At 42.7% G+C, this 11,490-nt stretch overlaps 1 non-coding gene across 1 annotated transcript; it reads left to right on the top strand.

Moving 5' to 3' along the window:
* Positions 1-10,814: 10,814 nt before the first annotated feature.
* LOC127686618 (U2 spliceosomal RNA) lies at positions 10,815-11,003 on the top strand. The gene has a single exon (XR_007978204.1). It is a non-coding gene; the product is annotated as a U2 spliceosomal RNA (small nuclear RNA).
* Positions 11,004-11,490: the final 487 nt, after the last annotated feature.

The raw sequence follows: 11,490 nt of genomic DNA, 5'->3' as shown, positions 1-11,490 counted from the left end.
TTAAGATTTCTTTTTTTTTTTTTATAAATATCTTTTTTTTAATTCGATATAATTTATTTACATTTCAAATGATTTCCCCTTTTCCAGCCCCCCCACTCCCCGAAAGTCCCGCAAGCCCCCTTCTCTTCCCCTGTCCTCCCACCCACCCCTTCCCACTTCCCCGTTCTGGTTTTGCTGAATACTGTTTCACTGAGTCTTTCCAGAACCAGGGGCCACTCCTCCTTTCTTCTTGTACCTCATTTGATGTGTGGATTATGTTTTGGGTATTCCAGTTTTCTAGGTTAATATCCACTTATTAGTGAGTGCATACCATGATTCACCTTTTGAGTCTGGGTTACCTCACTTAGTATGATATTCTCTAGCTCCATCCATTTGCCTAAGAATTTCATGAATTCATTGTTTCTAATGGCTGAATAGTACTCCATTGTGTAGATATACCACATTTTTTGCATCCACTCTTCTGTTGAGGGATACCTGGGTTCTTTCCAGCATCTGGCAATTACAAATAGGGCTGCTATGAACATAGTAGAACATGTATCCTTATTACATGGTGGTGAGTCTTCTGGGTATATGCCCAGGAGTGGTATAGCAGGATCTTCTGGAAGTAAGGTGCCCAGTTTTCGGAGGAACCGCCAGACTGATTTCCAGAGTGGTTGTACTAATTTGCAACCCCACCAGCAGTGGAGGAGTGTTCCTCTTTCTCCACACCCTCTCCAACACCTGCTGTCTCCTGAATTTTTAATCTTAGCCATTCTGACTGGTGTAAGATGAAATCTTAGGGTTGTTTTGATTTGCATTTCCCTAATGACTAATGAAGTTGAGCATTTTTTAAGATGCTTCTCCGCCATCCGAAGTTCTTCAGGTGAGAATTCTTTGTTTAACTCTGTACCCCATTTTTTAATAGGGTTGTTTGGTTTTCTGGAGTCTAACTTCTTGAGTTCTTTATATATATTGGATATTAGCCCTCTATCTGATGTGGGATTGGTGAAGATCTTTTCCCAATTTGTTGGTTGCCGATTTGTCCTCTTGATGGTGTCCTTTGCCTTACAGAAACTTTGTAATTTTATGAGGTCCCATTTGTCAATTCTTGCTCTTAGAGCATACGCTATTGGTGTTCTGTTCAGAAACTTTCTCCCTGTACCGATGTCCTCAAGGGTCTTCCCCAGTTTCTTTTCTATTAGCTTCAGAGTGTCTGGCTTTATGTGGAGGTCCTTGATCCATTTGGATTTGAGCTTAGTACAAGGAGACAAGGATGGATCAATTCGCATTCTTCTGCATGCTGACCTCCAATTGAACCAGCACCATTTGTTGAAAAGGCTATCTTTTTTCCATTGGATGTTTTCAGCCTCTTTGTCGAGGATCAAGTGGCCATAGGTGTGTGGGTTCATTTCTGGATCTTCAATCCTGTTCCATTGATCCTCCTGCCTGTCACTGTACCAATACCATGCAGTTTTTAACACTATTGCTCTGTAGTATTGCTTGAGGTCAGGGATACTGATTCCCCCAGATTTCCTTTTGTTGCTGAGAATAGTTTTAGCTATCCTGGGTTTTTTGTTGTTCCAGATGAATTTGATAATTGCTCTTTCTAACTCTGTGAAGAATTGAGTTGGGATTTTGATGGGTATTGCATTGAATCTGTATAGTGCTTTAGGCAAAATGGCCATTTTAACTATATTGATTCTACCGATCCATGAGCATGGGAGGTTTTCCCATTTTTTGAGGTCTTCTTCCATTTCCTTCTTCAGAGTCTTGACGTTCTTGTCATACAGATCTTTCACATGTTTGGTAAGAGTCACCCCAAGATACTTTATACTGTTTGTGGCTATTGTGAAGGGGGTCATTTCCCTAATTTCTTTCTCAGCCTGCTTATCCTTTGAGTATAGGAAGGCCACTGATTTGCTTGAGTTGATTTTATAACCTGCCACTTTGCTGAAGTTGTTTATCAGCTATAGGAGCTCTCTAGTGGAGTTCTTTGGGTCACTTAGGTAGACGATCATGTCGTCTGCAAATAATGATAGTTTGACTTCTTCCTTTCCAATTTGTATCCCTTTGACCTCCTTATGTTGTCGAATTGCCCAAGCTAGTACCTCAAGTACAATATTGAAAAGATAAGGAGAAAGGGGGCAGCCTTGTCTGGTCCCTGATTTCAGTGGGATTGCTTCAAGATTCTCTCCATTTAGTTTGATGCTGGCTACCGGTTTGCTGTATATTGCTTTTACTATGTTTAGGTATGGGCCTTGAATTCCTGTTCTCTCCAAGACTTTAAGCATGAAGGGATGCTGAATTTTGTCAAATGCTTTTTCAGCATCCAATGAAATGACCATGTGGTTTTGTTCTTTTGAGTTTGTTTATGTAGTGGATTGTATTGATGGATTTCCGTATATTGAACCAACCCTGCATTCCCGGGATAAAGCCTACTTGATCATGGTGGATGATCGTTTTGATGTGTTCTTGGATTTGGTTGGCAAGAATTTTATTGAGTATTTTTGCGTCGATGTTCATAAGGGAAATTGGTCTGAAGTTCTCTTTCTTTGTTGGATCTTTGTGTGGCTTTGGTATCAGCGTAATTGTGGCTTCGTAGAAGGAATTGGGTAGTGTTCCTTCTGTTTCTATTTTGTGGAATAGTTTGAAGAGTATTGGTGTTAACTCTTCTTTGAAGGTCTGGTAGAATTCTGCACTGAAGCCATCTGGTCCTGTGCTTTTTTTGGTTGGAAGACTTTCTATGACTCCTTCTATTTCTTTAGGCATTATGGGACTGTTTAGATGGTCTAGTTGGTCCTGATTTAATTTTGGTATTTGGTATCTGTCAAGGAAATTGTCCATTTCCTCCAGATTCTCCAGTTGTGTTGAGTATAGGCTCTTGTAGTAGGATCTGATGATTTTTTGGATTTCCTCAGTTTCCGTTGTTATATCTCCCTTTTCATTTCTAAGTTTGTTAATTTGGATACTTTCTCTGTGCCCTTTGGTCATTCTGGCTAAGGGTTTATCTATCTTGTTGATTTTCTCAAAGAACCAGCTCCTGGTATTGTTGATTTTTTGTATGGTTCTCTTTGTTTCTACTTGATTGATTTCAGCCCTGAGTTTGATGATTTCCTGCCTTCTACTCCTCCTGGGCGAAATGGCTTCTTTTTGTTCTAGGGCTTTCAGGTGTGTCATTAAGCTGGTAATGTATGCTCTCTCCATTTTCTTTTTGGAGGCACTCAGGGCTATGAGTTTTCCTCTTAGCACTGCTTTCATTGTGTCCCATAGATTTGGGTATGTTGTGTTTTCATTTTCATTGTGTTCTAAAAAGTCTTTAATTTCTTTCTTTATTTCTTCCTTGACCAAGGTATCATTGAGTAGAGTATTGTTCAGTTTCCACGTGTATGTGGGCTTTCTGTTGTTTCTGTTGCTATTGAAGAGCACTTTTACTCCATAGTGATCAGATAGGAGGCATGGGATTAGTTCGATCTTCTTATATTTGTTGAGGTCTGTCTTGTGACCAATTATATGGTCGATTTTGGAGAAGGTACCATGAGGTGCTGAGAAAAAGGTATATTCTTTTGTTTTAGGATAGAATGTTCTATATATATATATCTGTTAAATCTAATTGGTCCAAAGCTTCAATTAGTTTCATTGTGTCCCTGTTTAGTTTCTGTTTTCCTGATTGGTCCATTGAGGAAAGTGCAGTGTTGAAGTCACCCACAATTATTGTGTTAGGTGCAATGTGTGCTTTTAGTTTTAATAAAGTTTCTTTTACAAAAGAGGGTGCCCTTGCGTTTGGGGCATAGATGTTCAGGATTGACAGTTCTTCTTTTTGTATTTTTCCTTTGACCAGCAAGAAGTGTCCCTCAGGGTCTCTTTTGATGACTTTGGGTTGAAAGTCAATTTTATCTGATATTAAAGTGGCTACTCCAGCTTGTTTCCTGAGACCATTTGCTTGTAAAATTGTCTTCCAGCCTTTTACTCTAAGGTAGTGTTTGTCTTTGACCCTGAGGTGTGTTTCCTGTAAGCAGCAAAATGTAGGGTCCTGTTTACGTATCCATTCAGTTAGTCTGTGTCTTTTTATTGGGGCATTAATCCCATTGATGTTAAGAGATATTAAGGAATAGTGATTGTTACTTCCTATCATTTTTGACGTTATTTTTTAAATTTGAATGCTTAACTTCTTTTGGGTTTGATGAAAGGTTACTATCTTGCTTTTTCCAGGGTGAAGTTTCCCTCCTTGTATTGGTGTTGTCCTCCTATTATCCTTTTTAGGGCTGGGTTTGTGGATAGATATTGGGTAAACTTGGTTTTGTCATGAAATATCTTTGTTTCTCCATCTATGGTGATTGAGAGTTTTGCTGGATATAGTAGTTTTGGTTGGCATTTGTGTTCTCTTAGAGTCTGCATGAGATCTGCCCAGGACCTTCTAGCCTTCATAGTCTCAGGTGAAAAGTCTGCTGTGATTCTGATAGGTCTTCCTTTATATGTTACTTGGCCTTTTTCTCTTACTGCCTTTAGTATTCTTTCTTTGTTTAGAACATTTGGTGTTTTGATTATTATGTGACGGGAAGTATTTCTGTTCTGGTCCAGTCTGTTTGGAGTTCTGTAGGCTTCTTGTATATTCATGGGCATCTCTCTCTTTAGGTTAGGGAAGTTTTCTTCCATAATTTTATTGAAGATGTTTGCTGGCCCTTTAAGTTGTAAATCTTCACTCTCATCTATGCCTATAATCCTTAGGTTTGGTCTTCTCATTGTGTCCTGGATTTCCTGGATATTTTGGGTTACAAGCTTTTTGCATTTTGCATTTTCTTTAACTGTTGAGTCCATGGTTTCTATGGAATCTTCAGCATCTGAGATTCTTTCTTCTATCTCTTGTATTCTGTTGTTGATATTTGCATCTCTGTCCCCTGATTTCTTCCCAAGGCTTTCTATCTCCAAAGTTGTCTCCCTCTGAGTTTTCTTAGTTGTTTCTACTTCTGATTTTAGATCCTGGATGGTTTTGCTTAGCTCCTTCACTTGCATGTTTGTGTTTTCCTGTATTTCTTTAAGAGCTTTTTGTGTTTCGTCTTTCATGACCTCAGCCTGTTGACCAAAGTTCTCCTGTATTTCTTTAAGAGTTTTTGTGTTTCGTCTTTCATGACCTCAGCCTGTTGACCAAAGTTCTCCTGTATTTCTTTAAGTGTTTTTTGCATTTCTTCCTTGTTGGCTTTTGTATTCTCCTGGATTTCTTTCAATGATTTTTGTGTTTCCCTTGCAAGGGCTTCTAACTTTTGATCCATTTTCTCCTGAATTTCTTTATGTCCTTCATGTGTTCCTCTACCAGCATCATGACCAGTGATTTTAAATCCAAATCTTGTTTTACTGGTGTGATGGGGTATCCAGGACATGTTGGTAGAGGAGAATTGGGTTCAGATGTTGCCATATTGCCTTGATTTCTGTTAGTGACGTTCCTGCGTTTGCCTTTTGCCATCTAGTTCTCACTGGTGTTAGTTTATCTTGTCAGTGCTGGACTCACCAGTGCAAGCTGCCCCTTCCCAGTTGGCCTCTGGTGCACAGCTTACCTCCTGCACTGCTTGTAGACAGTGTGCTGCTGCCCAGGCTGTTCAGATCCCAAAGCAGGCACCCGAAGGCTCCCGCTGGGGCCCGCTGGATTCACTGGAGCACACTGACTTCTCCCAGCTGGCCGCCCGGAAGCCCAGCTAGCCACTTGCAGGACTTGGAGATGTAATGCTGCCGCCCAGACTGATCTGAATCCGGAAGCGGAGAGAGTAGAGCTAAGGGCTTCTGCCTGAGGCCTTGCCCCAGATTGTGTCTGTGGACCAGATGGAGCCTGTGTGCACCCCCAGGGAGTGCTGATGGTGTATGCTACTGTGACCTCCCCTGTGTTCCGCTCACTCCGCTGGGCAGCCGATCCGCCAACCGGGCTGTCGCACACAAGGTTAGCCTGGCCGCCCAGTCCCTGAGTCCAGGCAAAAGCCTGGGAGGCCAAGGTCCGAGCAAAGTTCCCCTAGGGCTATGACTGTTAATTGGGTCTGCCAGGTGACTAGGATGCCGGACGTGCGCGCCCGCGCTCCCTGAAAGTGCCGGGAGAGTCTGCTTTGCTAACAATCACCTGGGCGGGTTGACTCACAGATGGCCCACCAAGCTGCCCAGTTCTTGGGGTCAGTCCTGTGCCTTTTGGGGCCTGGACCCCCACTTTGTTAGCCTTAGGCTATGCCTGTTACAGGTCTGCCCGCCTGAGCTCTCTGTCGTCCTGCAGGCAAAATGGCGGCAGCGCGCTCGCAGGCCTGGGCAAAAAACCTCCTGGCTGGGTTGGCACCCCGATGGCCCCCCGACCCGCCCAGGGCCTGGGTGCAGGCCAACGCCCGTCGGGCTCAGACCACCGCGGTGTTGGCCTTGGATTATGTTTGTGTACCTCAGTCTGTCCGATCCCTGGAGTACGGAACCAAGATGGATGCACCTCTCCTGACTGGTGGGAGGCCGAGTTCTGAAGTGGCCTCCGTGCAGGAAAGGCGCCGCACAACTGCAGCTGCTTGCTGCCCGGCTGGTCAGCGAAGGTCAGTGGTCGTGGGCGCAGGGCCTAACTGGTCCCTGTGACGCCTTGGTTCCACTGCTGATGGCCCTTCAGCTGGAGCAGCCACTGCTGCCGCCGCCTCCGCCGCCGCCGCCGCCAAGATTTCTTAATCCCCAGTAGTAAGTGAGGAACTGATGCATATTACTTTTGCATAGTGATGATGTATATAAACAGCATCCTTTATGGAAAGACTGCTGCCACTCAAGAAAATGACTTGGGAGACAGACCTTGATTTTGACATTCTGAAAAGAAACAGTTTGTCAATAAAATGAAGGACAATTGAATACCATGAGTCTCCCAAAGAAAGTAATATTCATTCAAATATAAATGTAAAACTAAATAAATATCCATATCTCCATTTACACTTAGAGTGGACACAAAATAAAAGTTTATACATGCACAAATACACACACACACACACACACATATACATGCACATGCACATGCACATACCTTTTATTGAGCATTGTGAGGCAATCTACTTAACTTTGGGCTCGGAGTTCACAAACAATTTGGTGAGTGAGAAATGAACACAAATCTTGTGTCCTGGTTAAATATTCATAAGGTACACAGGCTAGAATTTTTAAATAGTAGCTTGATTAAAAATAACAGGAAGTATATGTGGGTGACTCTTAACAGTAGGGTACATGGCACTTGAAGTGCCTCCTGTAGACAGGCAGGACTCCCACTGTAAGAATAAAGACAGCAACCACAAACCCTTCAACCCAAAATGTGCCCTGCCTACAAGATGTGCAGGGACAAAGATGTAGAGGAGACAGAGGAAATGGCCAACCGATTACTGGCCACAGGCAAGAACCAATTCCTGACACTCTTAATGATACTCTGTTATGCTTGCAAACAGGAGCTTAGAGAAACTGTCCTCTGAGAACCTCTACCCAGCAGCCCACAGAAACAGATACAGACACCCACAGCCAAACATGAGATGGAGCTTGGGGAGTCTTGTGGAAAAGTTGGGATATGGGTCTGTGTTTTGCTTTGCCATTGGGGTACTGGAACCCTGCCAAGATGCCACTTGGGGAGGTCAAACGCAGGGGCGTTGACTCTGAGGTACCAGACTCATGAGGCACTGACAAGCCACTCAGGGAGGGCAAAATGCAATCTAAGATAATGGGTCCCAGACCATGTTTTTCTGGGTAAGAAAGGGCGGCAGCTAAGATGGAGGCTATGGTTCTCAAACCACTGGAAAACCCCAGTTGAGAACCAGGGTCCCATCTTCCTGTTTACTCAGATGCCTCAAAGAACCTTGAAGAATTGGAAAGGGGGCAGTGGTGCAAGCCTGCAATGAGCCAGCCCAGTGTGTGGGTTGGGGCGGGGAACTGGAATCTGGCTTAGCTCAGGGCTAGTGCCAGGAGTACAGTGGGACCTTAGGCTCTGCTCTGTATGATGAAGGCTTCTCCCAGCTGGTCTTTGATGAAGTATACCATCCTTGACTGTCAAAACTGCTTATTCATAGCAGATAAGGATGCATAGGACTTACTCAGGGTGAACCAGGGATTAAATACTTTTGCAGGAAGGGATGCTATCTAGATATCTCATGAGAATGGAGAAATCTGAATTTCTATGCTATTTGACTGGATGTCATGGTCTTCTTAGTTGGATGTCATGGTCACATGCTCCAGAATAGGAACCTGGTCAGGAGTTGATTGAAATGTCTAACATTCTCAATTATGAGATTTACTGGGGGTTTTTGAATCTGTTAGACCATACCAGTTCTTCCATCTGGCAGTATGGTTCCACTTGCCCCACATTGGGGGAAGGGCTAAAGGACCCAAAGAGGATAGGGACAATATAGGAAAGACCAACAGAGTCAACTAATCTGGACCTTTGGGGGCTTCCAGAGACTGAACCACCAACTAAAGAACAAGCATGGACTGGACCTAGCCAACCCCCCTCACGTGTATAGCAGATGTTCAGCTCAATGTTCATGTGGGTGTCCCAGCAACTGGAGAGTGAGCTGTCCCTGAATCTGTTGCCTGTCTATGGAGGACTCAATAAATAAAATGAGGATAACTAAACCATTAGAACAGCCAAGGTCATGCTGCCTTTTCTAGATCAAAATTTTAAAATGAGTAATCTTCTTGCTTCTAATTTGTGCAAATTACATTTAAAAATAAAATTAAAAGACTTGCTATTTTTGTTTTCAACAACTTTGTTGAGATAATATAAAGCTATTTTTTCCCTTCAGAATTCTTTTCCATTTGTGTTTGCTAACCAAGAATGTCTTTCTCTTCCACACTATACAAACTAATGAAGACTAAACTACAAAATTCATGATGTCTTTGTTTTTAATATTTGAGTACTACTCTACTGGAGACCAGTTCCTGAGCTCTGGTCCTCTCTTAAAGGTAGTCAAGGAGAAAGGGCATTGGCAGGGACAAGAATTGGTCCTGCAAGAGACTAAGGTTGCTTTCTACAATAATGTTTACCTATCTTGACTTTAAGTTACTCTAAGGCCAGAAGCTGCAGGCCTTTGGACAAATTAACACCTGCTGCTTAACAGTGGATTAAGTAAAGAGGTCTTTTGTTCTTTTCTCACAGTTCCTCCACAGGCCTGGTCCTAAAGCTGAGAGTTTATTTTTAACTCCTCATCAGCTAGTGACAGACTCTCTCAGGAAGGAAAAAAAGAAAAGGAGACACCTTTTAAAAGGATTCTATACACAGGTCTATAATGGAATAGAACTGAAGACTCAGAAATAAACCCACACCTATGGACACTTGATTTTTAGTGAAGAAGCCAAAACTATACAATGGAAAAAAGAAAACATCTTCAACAAATGGTGCTGGTCTGTCAGTCTACTTGTAGAAGAATGCAAATTGATGCATATCTATCACCTTGTATACAGCTCAAGTTCAAGTGAATCAAGGAACTCAACATAAAACCAAATACACTGAATCTAACAGAAGAGAAAGTGGGAAAAAACCTTGAACTCATTGGCATGGGGACAGGCAGATTTCCTAAACAGAATTCCAATGGCTCAGGCTTTAAGATGAACAATTGACAAATAAGGCCTCATAAAACTGAAAAGCTTCAATAAGGCAAAGGGCACAGTCAATAGGGCAAACCAGAAACCTACTGATTGGGAAAAGATCTTCACTAACCCTACATCCAATAGGGGACAAATATCCAAAATATATAGAAAGCCCAAGAAGTTAGACTCCAAAAAACCAATGACCCAGTTAAAAAATGAGGTACAGACCTAAATAGAGAATTCTCAAAAGAGAAATCTCGAATGGCAGAAAAGCACTTAAAGAAATATGCAACATCCTTAGTCATCAGGGAAATGCAACTCAAAATGACTCTGAGATTCCACCTTACACCAATCAGGATGACTAAGATAAAAAACTTAAGTGACAGCAGATATTGATGAGGATGTGGAGAAAGAGAAACATTTCTCCATTGCTGGTGGGATTGCAAACTGGTATAAAACTCTAGGAAGCAATCTGGCAGTTCCTCAGGAAACTGGAAACAATTCTACCTGATGACATAGTTTTACCGCTTGCCCCCAAAAGATGCTCCACCATATCACAAGGATATGTGCTTTGCTATGTTTACAGCAGCCTTATTTGTAATAACCAGAAGTTGGAAACAACCTAAATATCCCTCAATCAAAGAATGCATATAGAAAATGTAGTTCATTTACACAATGGAATACTACTCAGATATTAAGAACGAGGACATCATGAATTCTGCAGGCAAATGGATGAAACTAGAAAATATTCTCCTGAGTGAGGTAACCCAGACCCAAAAGCACATGTATGACAGGACCATAGCATGGCTGCCCTCTGAGAGGTTCTACCAGCAGCTGACTGAGACAGATGCAGACATAGCCAACCATTAGACTGAGGTCAGGGCCCCCTGTGGAAGACTTAGGGAAAAAACTGAAGTAGCTGAACAGGATTGCAACCACATAGGAAGAGCAACAGTATCAACTAATCCTTACCCCTCAGAGCTCCCAGAGAGTAAGCCACCACCAGCGAGCATACATAATGCTGGTCTGTGCCCCCCTTCCCCCCCCCAGCACATATGTATCAGAGGACTTCCTTGTCTGGCCCCAGTGGGGGCATGTGCCTAATCCTTTAGTGACTTGATTCCCCAGAGAATAAGGATACTGGAGATGAGATGGGGTGTGTGTGTAGGTGGCTGAGGTGGACAGGGGGGCGGAGGGGAAGGGGGGATGTGAAGGGGAGTGGGTAGGGGATCACCCTCTCAGAAGCAAAGGGAAGGTAAGATGGGGTTAAGAACTCTGGGAGGATCGCTTCTTGGCCTTTTGGCTAAGATCAAGTGTAAGAACTCTGGGAGGGAGGTGCCTGGAAGGTGAGCATAATTTTTAATGTAAATAAATAAATAAAGGATTCTTTTTTTGTGGTTTTTTGGTTTTTTGGATTTGTTTTTTTCAAGACAGGGTTTCTCTGTGTAGCCCTGGCTGTCCTGGAACTCACTCTGTAGACCAGGCTGGCCTCGAACTCAGAAATCTGCCTGCCTCTGCCTCCCAGAGTGCTGGGATTACAGGCGTGTGCCACCACTGTCCAGCTTAAATAAAGGATTCTGATCTGTATTTATAAGGGAAAGTAAACATAAAATTTATCAGAATATATGCTCTCTTAATTTCTAATTTTCACTGCTTTTTTAATTTCTAAGTTACTTTACTCTGTTCTCTATTAGTTTCTAAGTTACTCTGTTGTTTCTGTTCTTTTCATTATTCTCAGTTCTTTACACATTTATTCAGGAAACATGATCATATGGTATTCCAATTATCAAAAAGTTCACTACAAGTTTAAACATAAATTCAAATTATAAATTGAATAAGAGTCCGGCCCTGCAGAACAGAGGACCCAGCTCTAAGGCTCTGGAAGGAGCCTTCGGGCCTCCACTTCGGGATCGGGAACAGCACCCAGTCTCCAGACAGTGCAGGAGGTCAGCTGTGTAC

This window comes from Apodemus sylvaticus, chromosome 5, assembly GCF_947179515.1.
Source record: "Apodemus sylvaticus chromosome 5, mApoSyl1.1, whole genome shotgun sequence".
Taxonomy (NCBI): Eukaryota; Metazoa; Chordata; class Mammalia; order Rodentia; family Muridae; genus Apodemus; species Apodemus sylvaticus.
Note: the sequence above shows the minus strand (reverse complement) of the source record. Positions and strands in the feature narration are given on the sequence as shown.